Source organism: Aulonocara sp. 'chitande type north' Nkhata Bay, linkage group LG20 (assembly GCF_057382095.1).
Source record: "Aulonocara sp. 'chitande type north' Nkhata Bay isolate Kocher_YH1m ecotype deep benthic linkage group LG20, A_spYH_male_GT1.1, whole genome shotgun sequence".
Classification (NCBI taxonomy): Eukaryota; Metazoa; Chordata; class Actinopteri; order Cichliformes; family Cichlidae; genus Aulonocara; species Aulonocara sp. 'chitande type north' Nkhata Bay.
The window spans coordinates 12,741,341-12,759,897 of record NC_141363.1 but is presented as its reverse complement, the minus strand read 5'-3'; the positions used below and the strand labels follow the sequence as shown (position 1 = coordinate 12,759,897).

Sequence of the window (18,557 nt, the reverse complement as noted above, 5' to 3'; positions counted from 1 at the left end):
TGCTGCTCTAAGGTTTGCTGCTCCTTGTGGATTTACACAACTGAATTAAATAAAATGTAAGCAGATGCTTCACAAGCTACCTTTTCTGATTTCCGTCCTCTGCACTGACAGTATACCGTCAATGCTGTCTTTATACTACACAATGAAGTATTTATTGACATTCACTGTTGTACCACTCTCCTGACCTTCTCCTTGGACACTCAGGGTGATTTGCATTTCACATTTTGGATTCATCATTGGATTAATCACCCAGTTCTTGTGTAACTTGGTATACCTCACTCTTTTCTCCCTGTTTATCTTCTTAAGAATGGTTTCTTAACAGTTATCCCTCCACTGAGGCCATTTCTGATGAGCCTTAAACAAAGAGTAGATGGAGCAACTAGTCCCAGATGAATCTCTCAGGCCTTTGCTGGATTTTTTTCTCCTATTTAACAACATACATTTCAGATACTGTTCATCTGCAGTAGGTATTTTTCGGCCTTCCACTTATGCTTTTTAATTTCTTAAAGTTTTTAGCTATTAGTTCTCACCAAGGAATCGCAAAGAACAAGGTATCACCTTATTGATGCAAAAATAGTCTCTTATATAGTGCTGAATATATCATCATGTTAATTGCATAAGCTCTTTGTGTTTGTTTCAGTGCTGTGTTGGCCTTTTTTTTGTGTTTTGCCTTTAAAAGACCGATAAAAATGATAACTTAGAGACTAATGTTATGACTATTAGATGGATGCACATGAAAAAGACAAAGCTTGCTGAAAGGCAGAGACCAATTTATTAGTTTAGAAATTGGTGGAGACCAGTTTCAAAACTAAAAGTAGGTGAACACGGTGTGTTAGCATGCCACTATCATCTTAAAACCTTGCCGTATGGCCCTAAAATGGATTTTTTAAAAAGTCTGTTTAATCACCTACAAGGACAATAAAGCATCCCGTTGCTGCTCAGTGTTCTCGCTACTGCTGTTATTGGGAGCATCTGTGACTCTGGCTGTTATTAAGTGAAAGGATAAGAGCTTCCTCTCAGAGCAACAGCAATGAAACCCAGATGTAAACAACGTGGCTCAGTCCCATATACCTAGAAATGAAGATTTGTACAACATCTTTACAGGTATTTACATCAGTTCAATCAAAATATATGCATAAGCAGAACCGTGATGGAAAAGTAATCCGTGTTTGTTTGGACAGGACAGCTATGAAGTTCAAACTGAAGAAAAAGACAAATGAGCTGCTGTGGTTATGGTAAAGATTAGGCAGCTAAAACAATACTGTTAAGGTTGGGATGCTTAATGCTGTGATGACAGAGTGATGTAATGATATGGATGACTAAGCTGCATATAAGTTTAAAAAAGGGAAAGGAAAGGAAACGAAAGGAAAGGAAAGGAAAGGATGGGGTCCAGACCGCTGATCCCAGCAGCTGCTGTTGTTTTGTAGGTCAGCATTACATCAGTAGGTTTATGGAAAAGGCTGAGCATCACTTCTCTACTTGACCTACTTAAAGAATGTTAGTGTTAGATGACATACAATACTCCCCCGGCTTCCCAGCACTCACTCACTCACTTCCTATCCAATGCAAAGCGACACACGCTGTTTTGTCATCTTGTTTTATTAGCATTTGCTGAAAGACCACATAATTTAGGAAGCAGGACCTTAAAATGGTTTTGACTAACTGAAGTTCTGGAAGGAAAACTTTGGCTAGAGGGATTGTTTTGAATTTTCAAACCCTTTCTGATTAGTTTTACGTTCGTGATTATTTTACTAATAATTTTTGCCAGCTGGGGCTTCGGTAAAGTATCTGCACAGTTCATTGAGGTTGTTATTAGCAAAGAATGAAATACAGTTTCTAGAACCTCATGCATTCATTCATAAAAGTAACATTTCAGAAGTTTACTGTTTATTTTCGACAAAGCGCTAGAAGAAAAATGCAGCCCACGCTTTTCACCTCTTATTCAAAGAGTGGCAGGGCTGTTGGAGCCCCGGGTGTCAGAGCTCGTCGCGATCATGGTCAATTTAACATGCCAGCTGTCTTTTTGCAAAGAATTACGGTTTTAACATCTTATAAAAAACAGTGACAAACCGAAAAGAGTCTGAATAGTTTGAACTCAAATGCATTTTGCAAGAATTTATAGGTCTGGTTGAATTTATAGCATCCATATGTTGGGGGATTTTACAGTGAATGGATGTGGTGAGGACTCTGGGTGTGTGTGTGTGTGTGTCATGCAGAGGTTAAGTGGTATGGTTCTGGCCTCTCACGCAGCAGCTTTCCAACATGGGTCATGTCTTTTTCTTCACCTTAAACCACATTGGGCATACACACACACAGATCTTCAGTTCTGAACATATAGCACATATGAGATCATGAAGAATGTAGAGCTGGCCTGAGAGTAAATGTTGGACTGACAGTATGAGTTATGAATCAAAGGATGTAATGGTAATGGCCTGTATTTGTATAGCGCTTTTCTAGTCCCTAAGGACCCCAAAGCGCTTTACACATTCAGTCATCCACCCATTCACACACTGGTGATGGCAAGCTACATTGTAGCCACAGCCACCCTGGGGCGCACTGACAGAGGCGAGGCTGCCGGACACTGGCGCCACCGGGCCCTCTGACCACCACCAGTAGGCAACGGGGTTAGTGTCTTGCCCAAGGACACAACGACCGAGACTATCGGAGCCGGGGCTCGAGCCGGCAACCTTCCGATTACAAGACGAACTGCCAACTCTTGAGCCACAATCGCCCCGTCCAAATTTGTGTCCAAATTATGCATGTGTGCTGTCACTGTGGCAACAAAGCTGCCATGCACTTGTTCATACACTTCAAATTAGCCGTATCCAGCATTTAATTTCCTGATGACATCATGATGAAAGATTTGTCTCTCAGGAAACTTTGTTGGTATTCACAAATCCAGATTGAAATGTGCCACATAAAACGGCCAGCACAAGGACAGAGTGTATTCAGCCCAAACTGGAGGAGATTCAGAGCTCTCCATGAACATCTGCTAAGAAGAGACTAATAAATGCCTATATGCTTTTATATGTTGGGGTACTAAAAATCTAAGGAACCCAGAATAAGCTATTGCTGAAGTGCTTTAGTGGAGTGCTATAGTGGAATGCCCACTCAGGGTCAGGGATGAGTTCCTGCCCCAAGTTGAAGAATTTAAGTATCTCGGGATCTTGTTCACGAGTGATGGGAGAAGGGAGCAGGAAATCGACAGACGGATTGGTGCTGCAGTGATGCGGACGCTGTGCGGTCTGTTGTGGTGAAGAGAGAGCTGAGTGTAAAAGCGAAGCTCTCAATTTACCGGTCAATCTACGTCCCTACCCTCACCTATGGTCATGAACTGTGGGTAGTGACAGAACGAACGAGATACAAGCGGATACAAGTGGAAGGGTGGCTGGCCTCTCCCTTAGAGATAGGGTGAGAAGTTCGGCCATCTGGGAGGGGCTCAGAGTAGAGCTACTCATCCTCCACATCAAAAGGAGAGAGTTGAGGTGGTTCAGGCATCTGACGAAGATGCCTCCTGGGTGAGGTGATCTAGGCATGTTCCACCGGGAGGAGGCCCCGGGGCAGAGCAAGGACACGCTGGAGAGATTATATCTCTCGGCTGCCCTGGGAACGCCTGGGTGTTCCCTCGGACAAGCTGGAGGAGGTGGCTGGGGATAGGGAGATCTGGGCTTCTCTGCTTGGGCTGCTGCCCCAGCGATCCGGCCCCGGATAAGTGGAAGAACATGGATGGATGGAGTGCTTTACCAAAAAAATAAGCTTTTTAGACCATGAAAAGTCAGTAGTGGCAACAAGTGAAAAGAATAAAACGAGAGGTATTAGGCTACTACTTCTGGAAAAAAAAACCCACTTTGAAAGCACATCATATGTCAGTGAGTAAAGAAATCATGCTGGATATCTATACTGATATGGACTAGGCAATGTGTTATGAACAAAAGGATGCTACATGGTTTAATGAAAATGAAAGGGCTGAAGTGAAAAAATGATGCAGCAGGCTAGTCCATTTCACTGCAGCAACTAAAAATGGTACTCATTAGCTTGCATAGCCCCCACGTGTTTGTGTGCATGCCTGACAACATCAGGGTATGCTCCTAATCATAATGTTCGGGGCGATCTTCTCCCAGATGAGCTCCTGGACAGTTTGAGGTGCAACCTGACGATGTCAGATGGACTGAAACATGATGTCCCAGAGGTGTTCTGCTGGTCAGGTGAGTGTGGAGGTCATGCAATGGTATCGATCCTTTATCTTTCAGGAACTGCGAGCATACTCTTGCCAAATGAGGCCAGGTACTGATGTGCCATCGTGGAGTAGATGAACTACCTGTGTGACCTCTGTACAGCTGAGGCATCAGCTCCTGCAACCAGTAGTCACACTGAACACAGCAAAATGCAAAGCTGGTGAAAAAACAGTGAGAAAACATAAGGAGAGATAAAATGTCAGTGTCCTCCAACTGTAACATCATTTCTGTTTTGATGACAGGGTCTTTGTTGCCCCTCCAGTGCACCTGTTGTTAATTTTATTAAGGTGTTAATTTATGCTAAAGCATTTTTTATACAGTGTTTTATGACAGAATTAGGATAATTCCGACTTATGAGTAGTTTTTGGGACGTGCCTAGCTAAGTAGAGTAAACTGAAAGTGAAGTATAGCTACCGTTAGCTTTGTAAAAGCTAACTAGATACGGGGTGCTTGTATAGTTCTTTGGCAACATCAGATCTAATGATTTCATCAGATCTTTTTAGGAAGTTCATAGAATTTTGTTTGCAGTTAAGCTCTCAGTTGCATGTGATAGGCTAACTTTTTAAAACAGTGCAGTCCATCTCTTTGCTATTCTTTGCAGTCTTCCAAATGTGTGCCAGCTAGAATGAAGAAATTGTGATCAGCTGATTGGAGAACAGAATGAACCTCATTGTTAAGAGTCCACAGTCTGCGTCAACAGCCATATTTCAGTGTATTTAACAGCTTGTTGTTATGGCCTAAAGTGAATATAAATAAACCCTAGTTTTATCCAAACATCAGTGTGTACATGATGCTGCCAGAGATGTATACAAGCTTGACAGAGGCTGTGTGGATAGTTCATTCTGTCCACCTCATTAAAACTGTTTATAACAGACACTGAGAGATGAAGCATACTCAAAATTACTGAATCAACATTAAAATTGATACCTTCAAAATCCTCATTAACAATGGCTGTGGAAACCTTTCTAAAATAACAGGAAGCTTTTTTTTTTTGCAAAATCACAAGTATAAATAAAATGGCACATGGTCACCATAATGTCAACAATTACCAATTTAGGACAACTAACAGCTGTGTTACCCTGAGTATTCATAAACCACAGTTGCAAGCAGCTGCACACGGACAGGCTGATGTGTGTTTGTGTATTTTTAGACGCAGCACAAGATCATGTGTGCAATGGACATCTGGGTATGACGTGAACATTTGATTAAGCCCATTAAAGTGACACATGGCTATAATTTGTGTTTACACTGGTAACACCTGTGTGGGTGTGGGTGATTTTAACTGAGACCCAAAATTATGAAGTGATATTTTGAGGCTCACAGCCTTTTTTTAAAAAATAGTTTTTGCCACTACGGAACAGTTTAGGATGGTAGTTAATATTTTTTCCCAGATGGATTTTAAATAGATTTTGATGTTGATTGTCGTTTCAGAGTGTGTAACACTCAAAAGCTGAGGAAGGATTTATTTATTTCCAGATGAGTGGCCCATGAACATCTGTTCATTAGCATTATAACCTCCGTAAGGTTCAAATACTTAAAGTGACAGATGCAAAACTGCATGACATAACCTGTCATAACCTTATAAAAGTGCATTTACAGATTATATCATGTAATCTGTACATCTATTATTTGAATATTATCTGTCAGATATTTGTTCACATGCTCAGCACCTGTCCACACTGTGACTGGATTTAAATTTGCTCGATGAATTGCCAAGAGAGCGCACAAAAGGAGTTGCAGACCCGCATTCATTGCTATTTTTTCCAACTTGCTGCTGTACCTAAATGTCAAAAGAGTGGCAACATATGTGACTCTTTGCAGATTTGCTGTCCAAGACCCTCTATTGGATGGCTATGTTTCTGCCAAAAAGAAAGTAGGTAGAGGTAGGATAAGGAGTAAGAAAGCCCACCTTTCAAAGATGAGCAGTGTTGGGGGTAATGCATTTCAAACTAAAGTGCAAACTGCATTCACCTCAGAAACAGCTGCATTGTACAGCTAACATAACTTAAGCTCTTTGCTAGCATCTGCGCAGACAGCATGCTAACACAAAGCTAGCCAAGAACTCAAAATGATAATGAAGTTAAGTGAATGCAGACCGAGATCGTTTTGAAGCCTCTTTACGCTGGTTTTCATCTTCATCTTCGTGTTGTCGATTTTGTGTTGTAACTTAAAAGCTTACAGAAAGATCACATGTGTGTGCTCATTAGGATATGTATTTGTGTTGGTGTGTAAAACGGTAGCCTATGTGTAATGCATTACTTTTTTTGAGTAATGAACACCTGAAGATCACACTGAAGATTAGTCATAGAGGAATGGGTCACATTTGCTCTTTTCTTATTTGCATACATTTTTATTTTTACTCAGTAGCAAAAAAAACCACAACTTTCAAAGTTTGAACGATCTTTGGTTTTTGGTAAGAATCCACCCTCTAACAAAAATAACTGCAACATCGAAGATCTTCTTGGTTACTACAGTGAAATCCTTACTCATCACACTGCCACAAACGTATTGGCATTATGCAACGGCTGATGTTGTATTTTGTTGTTTCCTTGCTTATCAATGTAATTGCAAGGGAGGCATCAGAGAGAACAGAGTCGCTCGTTCAGCCATATAACACCTGTGAGACACACTGTAGAGGTTCCTATGCTCAGATGCATTTACATTTATACTTGGCATGGGGTTTCCTTTGTCTAGATAAGTTATTCAAACACAAAAAGTTTGTGATAAAATGTGTAAATGAGATCTGAGTGACCATTGAGGGGACAATTGCAGTTGATAGACTTATAATAATATATAGTAATAACACCATATATGTACTTTCACATTTCAGAACACTGTGTAGTGAGTTTGAATAATATTAGAAATAATTCTAATACATTAGAGTTACAGGATTACTCCCACAATCCTGTCTCTTTTCTAAACACTTCTCTCGAGCTTGATGGAAAAGTCAAGACAAACGAAATGTGACTGTGAAGTCAAAGAAGACAAAAAGAAAACAAAAATCTGCTTAGAAAATTTGACTGCTCATGCACTAGGCTACATAATTATGCTGCGGCAGGTGTTCTTGATGTGGCTCGAGAGCGGTGAACCTAAAAGCACCGCTCAGATACTTCACCCTGTGCACACTGCGGTGTTTTATGCAGGTCATAAAGACGGTAACCTGGTGAGAAATGTGACTTCATTACCAACATCGGAATTACCGGTCACAAACCAACTCTCATGCTCATTGCGCATCCTGCCATTTAATATAATTTTCTGAAAGCAATTGTTACATGTATGAAAAATAAATAGGCAAGTGTTTGGTTTAGAAATCTTCCACCATATGCTTACAAGTCATCCAAGTTTCAGTAAAACCTAGACACTGTACGCTATTCAAACACTACAATGCTGTGTTATGTTGAATGCACACACTCTGATCTGTCCAGACTAAAGGAGGAAGGAGGAAGCCCCAACGAGTATTTAAAGCATTCAGAGAATTTGACGGACTTCCACACTCAAAAAAATCTGTTGTTGGATAAACACAATTTAATCATGGCACCTTTTTCCACGTGATTTAACCAAGTACAATAACCCATTTTTGACCATGTCAAACCAACACATTTGGCATTTGGTGGTTTAATGTAATCAGATTATGCTGAATCAACGTAGTATACTTGCATTGACTTGAAGTGATTTATTTAAGTATGTAGAGTGAAATTTGTTTTAATTCATTCTACACAAGTTAAAAACTTTAGGAAAATGCAATGAAATCTTGTTGTTTGAACAACTACTTTGTTAATCAAGGCATTTACTGCTAGTCTTGCTTAATGAACCAATATGGGGGTTGATGATTTCATAGAGAAAAACAACCATTTGCACTTACATTCATGGGTAATTTAGAATCACCAATTAACCCAACTCTAATTACACACTGCAAACCAGCCAGATTGTGGATTTGAACCCAGGCCCTTCTTGCTGTGAGGTAACAGCACTAACCATCACACCACCAAGCTGTCAATCCAGGCTTACCAAAAGTAGAAAAGCTATGATTACAAGGCTTGATGCAGAATTTTCTGTACGTTTTTGTCCTTGACAGGTTAAACCACAATAAATAGCGATAGCATACACGTGGTGTGGGTGTAGTTGTCTGCCTCTTAAAACTCCAGTGATTTTTCTCCAATTTGACATCTAATGTGATCTTGCGAATTTCGTGAGTCCAGGCAACTAACCACTCTTACTAGATTGTATCATGTCATCTCAACAAGAACAAATTAAGTTTCTGAATTTCATGCAGATGCTACATGATTTAATTACGTTCACCATAGAAACATGAAATTATTTAGTTCAAATTACAAGTTTGAATCTTGTACATGCAACAACCACCCAATTTCATTTTTTTTGAGTGCATCGTGGATGCCACTCAGACACTTCTGGGTCATTACACTGATAATCCTACATGTTTCCAACCCTCATGCTGCAAGTTTGTAACCCAAGCTTTCTGTTACACATTTGTCGTATCAAGTACTCAAACCAGGAGAACTTTGATGTCATCGTCAGGGGTTATTTTCTCAAATGTGGCAAAGCTCCTGCAGAACCGTTAAGATGTAGATGCTTAACTGTTTTCACAGACTGAGCGGCACTTCTCATGACTCGACTGTTAGCGTGACATGTGAAAATTGGTTGACTGTCCCTTTAGTGGTGACTATCTACTATATCCCTTGCAACCACAGTGGCTATGGTCAGACGGACGTGCTTCTAAAAGTAATGTGGCCAGAATGATAGAAATAGGGTTACTTTCTAGTATATTTCTCAGCCTGAAGACAAATAGAGCAGAATAAAAATATTTTTCTCGTGTCACTGTAACTTCAGTGCGGAAACAAATCTCCTTCATCAGACTGTTCACTTCTGACACAACTGAAATGAACCCTGTCCAAACCACAGCCGTCTTTCTGAGATGTAATATCCCTGTTATATATTTAGCTACTATTTGCACACTGCCAACTCTCCACTTGACATTCATGATGGAGCCAGATGCGGCTGATAGATTTGTGATATCCGAAAGCAGAACCCCGAGGATGTGGAGATGGATGGACGGAGGAAGGAGGTGAAGGGGGAACACAATGGGTTTGGGAGAAGGGGAAGACGGAGGCTCTCCCGAGACTGTGAGGGAGGGGGGATTTGTGTGTGTGTGTGTGTGTTGTGGGGAGGGGGATTTTCCTTCACCTCTCCATCTCCCATCCTCTCATTCTCATTGCAGCCTTGCTCTTTCTGTCCCTCCTCCTTGATTTAACACGTAACTTTCCTTATCTCTAAGACACACACTAACACACACACATACATACATACACATACACATCTGCACACACACACACAGATGAGGTTTTGTCTGGAGGAGGCAGCAATGTGAGTAAGAGCAACAGCTGCAGGGATTAGAGACAAGGGAGGGAAAAGGAAGAGGGAGTGGGAGTGTGAGTGTGAGTGTGTGTGTGTGTGTGTGTGTGTGTGTGTGTGTGTGTGTGTGTGTGTGTGTAGAGTCTGGACAAGAGAAAATGTTTCAAAGTGGGGTGTGTGTGAATTTATAAGTGTGTGTGTGCAAGGGAAAATACAAAAAAGTGGTTGTGGGTGAGAAAGACAACAGAAAAGAGAACGAACAAACTTGTGTGTTAATTCAAATATGTGTGTGTGTGTGTGTGTGTGTGTGTGTTAGCAGCTCCACCACAGACCCTGTACATCTCACAGATCTATAGCAAGCACCTATATAATGGTTTGTTTCAGCTGGGGGAGGGTTTGTGGTTTAGTGAGCAGTGAGTGGGAGATGTGTGTGTATGTGTGAAAGCATGTACTTTGTTGCTGGAAACACCTGTAATTTCACTCAGCCAAACATCAACAATGTCGCAGCGCAGAGATGTAATCAGCTCTCGTCTGCGGCAGCTCACTTCTCTCTGCAGAAATTTGTGTTTGTCAGGAGAACGTCAGAAAAAAAAGAAAGAAAAACCTGGGTGTGATGAGAATACAGAACAGCTGGTATTTTGCCAAAAATCACGAATAAACATCTGGAGCGTGGATTTCTGCCATTAGACGATTTTCTGTTTTTAATCATAACTGCGAGGGGAGTGGGGATAACGGCTACAAATGTTACTCAGCGGACGTTTGCATGTTTAATGAGTCTGATACAGAGTGCGATGATTTCTTGAATTTAGTGAAACTGGAAACTGGAGCTTTTGTTTGGTTATGTTCACCTAAAGTCACCAAAAGGTCCACTGATAGGATTCCTTACTCAGAGGTGAAACTGGTACTTGTAGTCTTGAAGTTATCGGAGAAAAATGCGATTCCATGACAACTGGACAAACACAATAAATGAAATCGCTCAAAATCTGTTAAAAGTGTCTAATTTTCCACAACCTAAGATGTTTGTTTTATTTGGCCTTGTTTTATTCAACTCTAAAGCTATTTTGTTTAATACCACAAAGACAAGCATCACTTTGAAACTCCCCTAATGAGTGAGCTAATTATTAGCTCTAGGTGAAATTGTTTTTATGTTTGCAATCTGCTTATGTCTTGCTTTTCATTATTTTAGGCTTTCTGTTGGATTACTTCTTCTTCAGCTCAGTGTGGTGGGGTCTTTCTGTGTGGAGTGAGCATATTCTCTCTGTTCCTGTGTGGGTTTCCCTTCAGGCTCTCAGGTTTCCTCCCACAGTCCAGAAATATGCATGTCAGACTAATAGATGATTCTAAAATGAGCATAGGTAAATGTGAGAAAACAACCACAAAGGCTATTTGCACAAGCTATGATAAGGTCCTATCTGTGTAGAAGTTAAGTGGCTTCTCTCAGTGCATGGAAAACATGACGTCGTGTCGCCACCAAAGATAATGTTAGCACAAAATATTGACTCTTGTTTTGAGCTTCTAGTGCTGACAATCAGGTGCCTGATTAGCAGCACCTCGGAGCATGGAGCCTGCTACAGCGGTCAGCTGGTGTTTGCTACAAGTATGGCATGTTCACTGATCTGGATAGGGCCAGTGCCATAGGGTGACTTCAAGCTGGTGTTCTGCAAAACCCAGCTGCAGCATATCCTGGTCTGAGCCTTCATACCATTTCCAAATTGAAGACCAACTTTTAACATAACAGGGGATGTCAGAGACAAGCCATGAAGTGGGAGTCCCAAGAAGATGAGATCCACAAGACGACAGTTTCATCACTCTGTCAGCACCTAGGAACCATAGACTGCAGTCAATGTTTGCAGAATGATAATGCCAACGGCTCTCTGCCCAGACAATCCACAACAGACTAGACGCAGCCAATGACCGGTCGGTCCCAAAGGGTTGCCAGGAGGCCTGCAATAGCTGCCTCTCATTGTCAGGCCCGTTTGCGCTGGAACCTGAACATGTAGAGAATCATTGTGTTCAGTGATGCGTCCAGATTCAGTCTATGGTAGTTGGATCGTAGGGTCAAAGTGTGGAGAAAACACTGAGCATGCTATGCTGATTGCTGCACCAATAGGGTAGCAGCTCTCGGTGGAGACCGTTTTAATGGTACGGGGCAGCAGTGGAAAAGGCTTGTCATCACTTGAAGCATTACTGGAAGAGATTCTGCAACCATTGGCAATTTCATATCTCTACAGCCTGGGAACAAACTCGGTCTTCAAACATGAAAATGCTCACCCCCACAGAGTTGGGATTATCAGAGACTACCTCCAGACTTTGGGATGGCCTGCCTGCAGTTCTGACCTCAACCCCATTGAATACTGTAGGATCAGCTTGGGTGTGCTCTTTGTGCCAGAGCGACAATCACACTCATTGTGATGAATTCTGATCCACATATTACAACAGAGGCCCCTGATTGTCAAATAAATAAACTGTTAAATCTTCAAACTTCAATCATCCAATCCAACAAATGTTGAACAAGAATCAACAGCAGAATAAGCTGTTAAGCATTAGCAGAGAAGATCTGGGAAGTTTTTCATGGGCACAACTCACATACTCAACTCTGCTGCTCAACCCACAAATGCATTTTCCTTACAAATGTGAAAAATCTGATAGATCACATAGAAATATGATAAGTGCCTCTTACCTCACTCACACTAGAGTAAAAATAGGACAGCAGCCTCCTTGTGATTAGGAAAAAATTGTGGTTGCTTGGTGATTGCACTGAATGTTTTTTCATATTTGGGGACAGATGACACACAGCTGGTCGCCCAGAGGTTGAGCATGCAACACTTGACCATTGTTGATCCAGTCTATTGCACAGGTTGCCTGTCTCCAAGCAATCATGGATTCACTGCAGTCACTCTTAGACAAAGTGGTTAAGGTTTGCAAATAAATGCTGTGCAATTTATGCATGCAGACAACAATCAATCAATCTGAGTCAGTCTGCATCAATGAGTGTAACTCTGCAATCTTGTTGCTGTAAGGAACTCGACTCACCTGGTTGCCAGCTGGTTGTATTCTGGTTATACTGCTATATAAAAGCAGAGTTCCATTGCACCTATGCCATTTCACAGTTAAATGGTCATATTGTAGCAACACGTTGCAGACGGCAAGTTTATCAGAGTTAATAGCTGAATTATCACAAACAAATTGCATGTATTTGTCATCTGGGACCTAATTTAATCACACACTGATTAGACTGAGTCCATTTTATTGTTGTTTTATTCCTGTCTTGATGCACCAAAGTAGTTTTGAAGATGGCAACTGACTAATGGTTGCAGCCCCGTCTCCATATTTAAAGCAACCATTTCAAAGGCAACAAAATGGTAAGTTCATTGCACAAGGTTGCAATATTTTTGGTTGTACTGCAGTCTATTTTTTTCTCTAGTTTGACTGCAGCATTGCTGACTAAAGAGAAACACTTGGGATTTTAGCAAGAGTCTAACTGTATCCCACCTGTACTGAAAATACTAATGAAACTACAATCATTAATTTAGCTTTTCTAACTTAAATATGGTGACAGCTAGAAGGGAAGTTATACCCCTTTACCACATCTTACCAGTTACCCCAACTTTTGCCTTGTACCACTGTATTAGGTCAGTTTTCAAACCTGCCCATTCCTAAAATGTGGGCCCAGTCCCAAAAGACACCACGCCAGAACTTTCACAGCAGTATCATAATGGGAGTTAGTGGAAAAGATATATCAGAGAAAATGTCCTCGTCCAAGGACATTATGCATTATTTCAAATATTTAAACACAGCGTATAAAGTACTGTGTTTAGGCCTGGTAGGGTTTCTTTTGCAAACAGACAAACTGTGATGATAACATACCCCCTGTGTCATCCCTGTGCAGTACCATAAAAGTATCTGTCCTGAGGTAGATTTCAAATAAAACACAGAGCTTACTTCCTGTTCTTGTGATAACACTCTCAAAGTGCAGACAGACAAGACCCCGTGCAACACAAACAAGAACAAGACCTCCATCACCGCAAGCAAGCAGACCAATGGGGAGAAGGTGCTTTGACACACTGATGGAAGCGGAAAACCATGAGTGAAAGTCTAGTTTATTTAGATGAAAATAAGCACAATTTTTCCTGCGACCATCATTACGTGTTGCTCTGGGACTGTTTAGCTTGGGGGAACAGCTCAGTGAGGGAGTCATCAAAACAGGAAGTGCTTTATGTAGCTGAAACATTCCATTTTTAACTCTCACACAGGCTAGCTAAAACAAATAACACAGTCAGACCCAACAGACCCAGGAGATGACAGGCTGGGGTTAGTGTATTTAAAGTACATATATGTGTGGCTTACAGTGTGTGTGTATGTGTGTGCTGTCCAGCAAGTACCTTTTAGTATGTGTGAAGCTGTTGTGCACATTCTTGCATGGGCTTGCAGGTGTGCATGTGAGTTCATGTGTGTTTGTGTGTGCATACCAGCCTCCCTCCTGGCCCTGCAGAGGCCCTCGGGTCTTCTGAAGTCATTTCCTCTTTGATGGGGGACCTTGACTCGTTGCCTGCACACACATAGAATAACAGTGCCCTAGACAAAGGTGGAGTCTAGGACTTCAGTCTTCTAAAATGATCCATACGATGCAGTTAGATCAACAATAAAATGAATGTAGAGTAGAAACAACTATAATAACTGTCCTAAACGAAAACCGCCACATCTGTCCAGTAGTTCCAGTAGTCTAGCAGCAGTAGCACACTTATTAAAAATAACGCAAGTTCTTAAAAAGGTTAGTTAAAGAATTGACTCTACTCTGCTTTAAAACCTCCTAAGACCTGAACTTTTTCATGGCATGCATTTTTAATTTCTCTTTGCTAGTTGGGCTGATTGGGACCTGATGAATGTAAAAACAAAGAATTAACAGATTTTTTTTCCCTGATTTATTTTTCTGAGACAAATGAGAGACATATGAGGACATTTGTTTCAAATTTCGATAGAACAGTGGCAGTATAATGTCCTCGAAAGTGGATATCAGGCCCTTGTAGGGCAAAATTGTGTATTTTGGTCTAGACAACCCAAAATGTGATATCCACATATTTGGACACCAGGTCCTAGGAGGTTAAGAATACTAATAATAGTTAAAGTATTACTGTTAAATTTAGGTAAGTTAACTTTGGGTTCTAGCTTGATTGCCAGGAAAAACCCAGCAAGTCATGACAAGGTGACAGAACTTACCTTTTTATAGCTCCCAGCAACAATGCTCACCGAAATGGTATTAACCTGCTGAAAAAGCACTTTGTGCAACACACACACACACACAAACACACACACTGTCCAGTTAAAAGGGCTAGCTTAGTTAGCCTAGCATAAACACTGTAAAAAGTAGAAAAAGCTAACCTGGCTACACTCAAATTTTAGCACGCTATATGTTCTTTACTTCATTCTTACAGTTTTATTTATTTATTTAAAACAGTATTATATTCACTCTGTCACTACAGAGTGAGTTTTTTATTTTAACCTTTGGAGAAAGCCAAGCTAGCTGTTAGCCACTGTTTGCAGTGTTAATATTATAATTAGCTTGCCTTCTCCTTCATGCAGCTACATGTTTAACAACGTGACTCTTCCTTCACTGTGAAAATAAAGGAATACACATTAATTACATAACTGTAATACATACAATGTTTATGTTCTACATTTCAGTTTATGTTCCCCCAAATATCCGATGCACAAGCTGATTTTTCTTCTTCTCTTCTCTGGCCTAAAAAGAAATGATCGTGCTATAAATATAATAAAGTTACAAATAAATGGTAAATGGCCTGTATTTATATAGCGCTTTACTAGTCCCCAAGGACCCCAAAGCGCTTTACACATTCAGTCATCCACCCATTCACACACACATTCACACACTGGTGATGGCAAGCTACATTGTAGCCACAGCCACCCTGTGGGGCACTGACAGAGGCGAGGCTGCCGGACACTGGCGCCACCGGGCCCTCTGACTATTCAAGCTTCTCATGGATTGCTCTAACTCTCAATTCAATCCAGCTTATGTGATTCACTATTCTCCTGGTTTCTGGGTCCAATAACTACTGGAGTCTTCACACAAATCTCAGCTGCATTCTGGATATGATTTTTTCCTGCACACATATGTGGATGTACTGTGTAACCCCTACTATTAGGAGGTTTTATGTGCACCAGTCACTCTGTGTGCAGTATAAAATAGTCTGTGTGTCTGTTTATATTTATGGATGTGCAGATGCTTCTTATTAGTCACAGTGACAGCAGACTACTGAGACCCAGCCACTCCCAAGTGACCAGCTGAGTGATGGTGATGACTGAGCTGTGGTCAGTGCTGACGTAGACATAAAGCCGCGTGCTTCTGTGGCTTAAACTTTCTTTTTCTTATTTTTTTTTAACCTATGGGCATAGTCAGATTAGTTACTTTTGTATCCTTCTCTGGTGTTTTCACATATGAACTACAGTTTGAACGTCTTCGTTAGTTGACCATATCTCCACTTTGCGTCATACTGCCATTTGCTGAGGCAACAAAAACTGATAACCACATCCCCTTTCTGTTTCCACTTTTTGGAATTTCTGGTCACAATTTTTACCGACTACACTTAATTATTATCACTAACCATATCTCTAACACTAACTAATGTACTCCAAAATAATATACAGTCATGTGAAAGAAGAGCTTTCACAGCACTTTATGCAGTCCTAGGAAAATTAAACACATCCGTACTGCTTCCACACAAATTCTGAGGATGCTGATTAATTGATGATCAGCAAAAGCAAAAGTATTATTGCACTTTTCTGATCTGGAGCCCTTTGGTTTGTGTGTTAACTCAGTGCTAAAATCTCCCTAGAAGTGGATGCCCCAGCAAATTTGTTCGTTCTCAGATAGCATGTTAGATCAGAAAAAGACAAGTATGACTAGTCTCAAAAGGGTTTGAAAGGACATGAGAGTTCAGAAACAATGTCATTTTACAAATGGGAGAAAATTGGAGATGTTTGGCTATAATGCACTGCACAAACACCTCATACTGAGTCCAGCACGGTGGTGGAGGGGTGATGATTTTGGCTTGTTTTCTAGCCACAAGCTCTTGGTACCTTGCAGTCACTTTAGTCGACCATGTAGTTCTAGAGTCATATGTGAGGCCATCTGCCAACAGCCAACAGTTGGGGCCAAACTGGACCATGATCATGCAACAAGACAAAAATCAGGATTACAGCAGCAAAACTACAACAGCATGACTGAAAAAGGAAATAATCCAGGTGCTGCATGGGCCCAGTCACAGTCCAGACCTCAATCTGATTGAAATACTCAGGTGGGACCTGAAGAGGGCTGCACATAAATGAATCCCACACAGCTCAATGACCTTAAGCAACCTTGTAAATAATAGTGGGCCAAAAAGTCACTGATAAAGTTACTTCAAGTTATTACTGCTAAAGGTTATTCTAAGCTACTTAATCATGTGGTGTACTTAGTTTGACTGCACAGAATCCTTATAAAGCCTTTGACTGTATCCAGCAGTTAAACCAACACCCTTGATGATATTTAGACTCAACAACTGCAAAAAAAAAAGAAAAGAACCAACAGTAATAGAAATGTGGGGGAAAAAAACTCCCAACTTTATCATCTGAGTAAGAATATGAGTCAGATATCATCATTGCTGGAGCATTGCTTTGTCATCATGCACATGTTTGAGCCCCATCCTTAGTAGTGAAACCCTGTTCGGTTTTAGGTTGGAAGACACAGACATTATATGGATAGCAGTTGTTGAATAAGAGCAACCCAGAGATTGTAAAGGTTTCCTGCAGAGTAGCTATAGCCAAAAACAAACAAAAAAACCATGGGTGAACAAAACAATTTGCTCGCCCACTATCCCCCTTGGTGCAATCCGAGCGGGTCGCCCACCCTGCAGAAAAACGATTTCCATGAATGTAGCAGCAGTAGTAGCAGAAGTAGTAGTAGATCACCATAGCAGACAGCATGTTGAACACAGGTCAAACCAAGAAGTCAGAGCGGAGGAGGGTTTTTTTTCCTATCCCAGAATTCCTTACAACCCACACGCACATCCTACAATGACAGCCATCGAGTTCAGCTGCGAGAAAATAAAAAGCATGAAGGAAAGAGTTTTTGAAAGTGATGACAGAGATTAATGCCCTCTTTGGGGTAGCTTTACATAGGAGAGGTGGCGGGACCGCAAAGGAGTCAGAATGATTTGCTCCACCGGCGTTTATATAATTGTGATGTTTTGGTGCTAATTGCTCCAGGAAATTACAGTCAGATTAAAAATGGAGAGCAGCGGATAGCAGTGGTGCTTTTCTATTGTGTCTAAAACGAGACCCAGTTTGTCATTTTCAACATTCGCTGCAGAATGGGAAAAAAGATATTTAAAAAAGAAAAAAACAAAGAAAGAAAGAAAGAAAAAAAGAGTTATGATCTTTGCCATCTTCTTGTGAGGGGAGGTGGGGGACCCTCGGGAGGCCCTCACTAATCTTTAATTCCATTTCCCCAAAAAAGACGTTCCTATTTTTACCCGCGCCTCGATGATCCCCAGAGGGAAAGCACCCGCTCTGGGCTGTTTGGTTTTCCCGCAGATATGTCGTCCCTCAAGAAAACCCAAAATAAACATGCGGAAAACCACGAGGATAAATTTGGCTGCTTGTGCGGAAAAGCTTGGAGTCTCCGTGATTGCGCTCTCACATGCTTCTTTAAGGAAAGAACAAGAAGACAGATAGCTGAGAGGCAGAGGCGGAGATGAGAGGAACAAACAGAAAAATGGAGAAAAGCTGGAAACACATGGAAATGGGTGACATATAAAGGGCGGGGGCTGATGGGGGAATGTGGGGGACAAAAGTTTGTCTCGAAAGACTTTACTGTGGACTGAGCACTGGAAAAGTATACACCTTTCAAACTAATCCCACGGATGAGATGTGTCCTGAACAGGATGACCCTGAGGT

At 41.2% G+C, this 18,557-nt stretch overlaps 2 protein-coding genes across 3 annotated transcripts in view; one reads left to right on the top strand and one right to left on the bottom strand.

Annotated features, from left to right (window-relative positions):
* Window positions 1-14,093, bottom strand: part of hdac7a (histone deacetylase 7a) — a 75,933-nt gene extending 61,840 nt beyond the window's left edge. Inside the window, exon 1 of the mRNA XM_086278576.1 lies at window positions 14,075-14,093. The gene's annotated coding sequence lies outside the window, so the exon portion shown is untranslated. The remainder of the gene's footprint in view (window positions 1-14,074) is intronic.
* Window positions 1-18,557, top strand: part of LOC147305275 (uncharacterized) — a 64,324-nt gene that overhangs the window by 21,482 nt on the left and 24,285 nt on the right. The gene's annotated exons all lie outside the window — the stretch shown is intronic.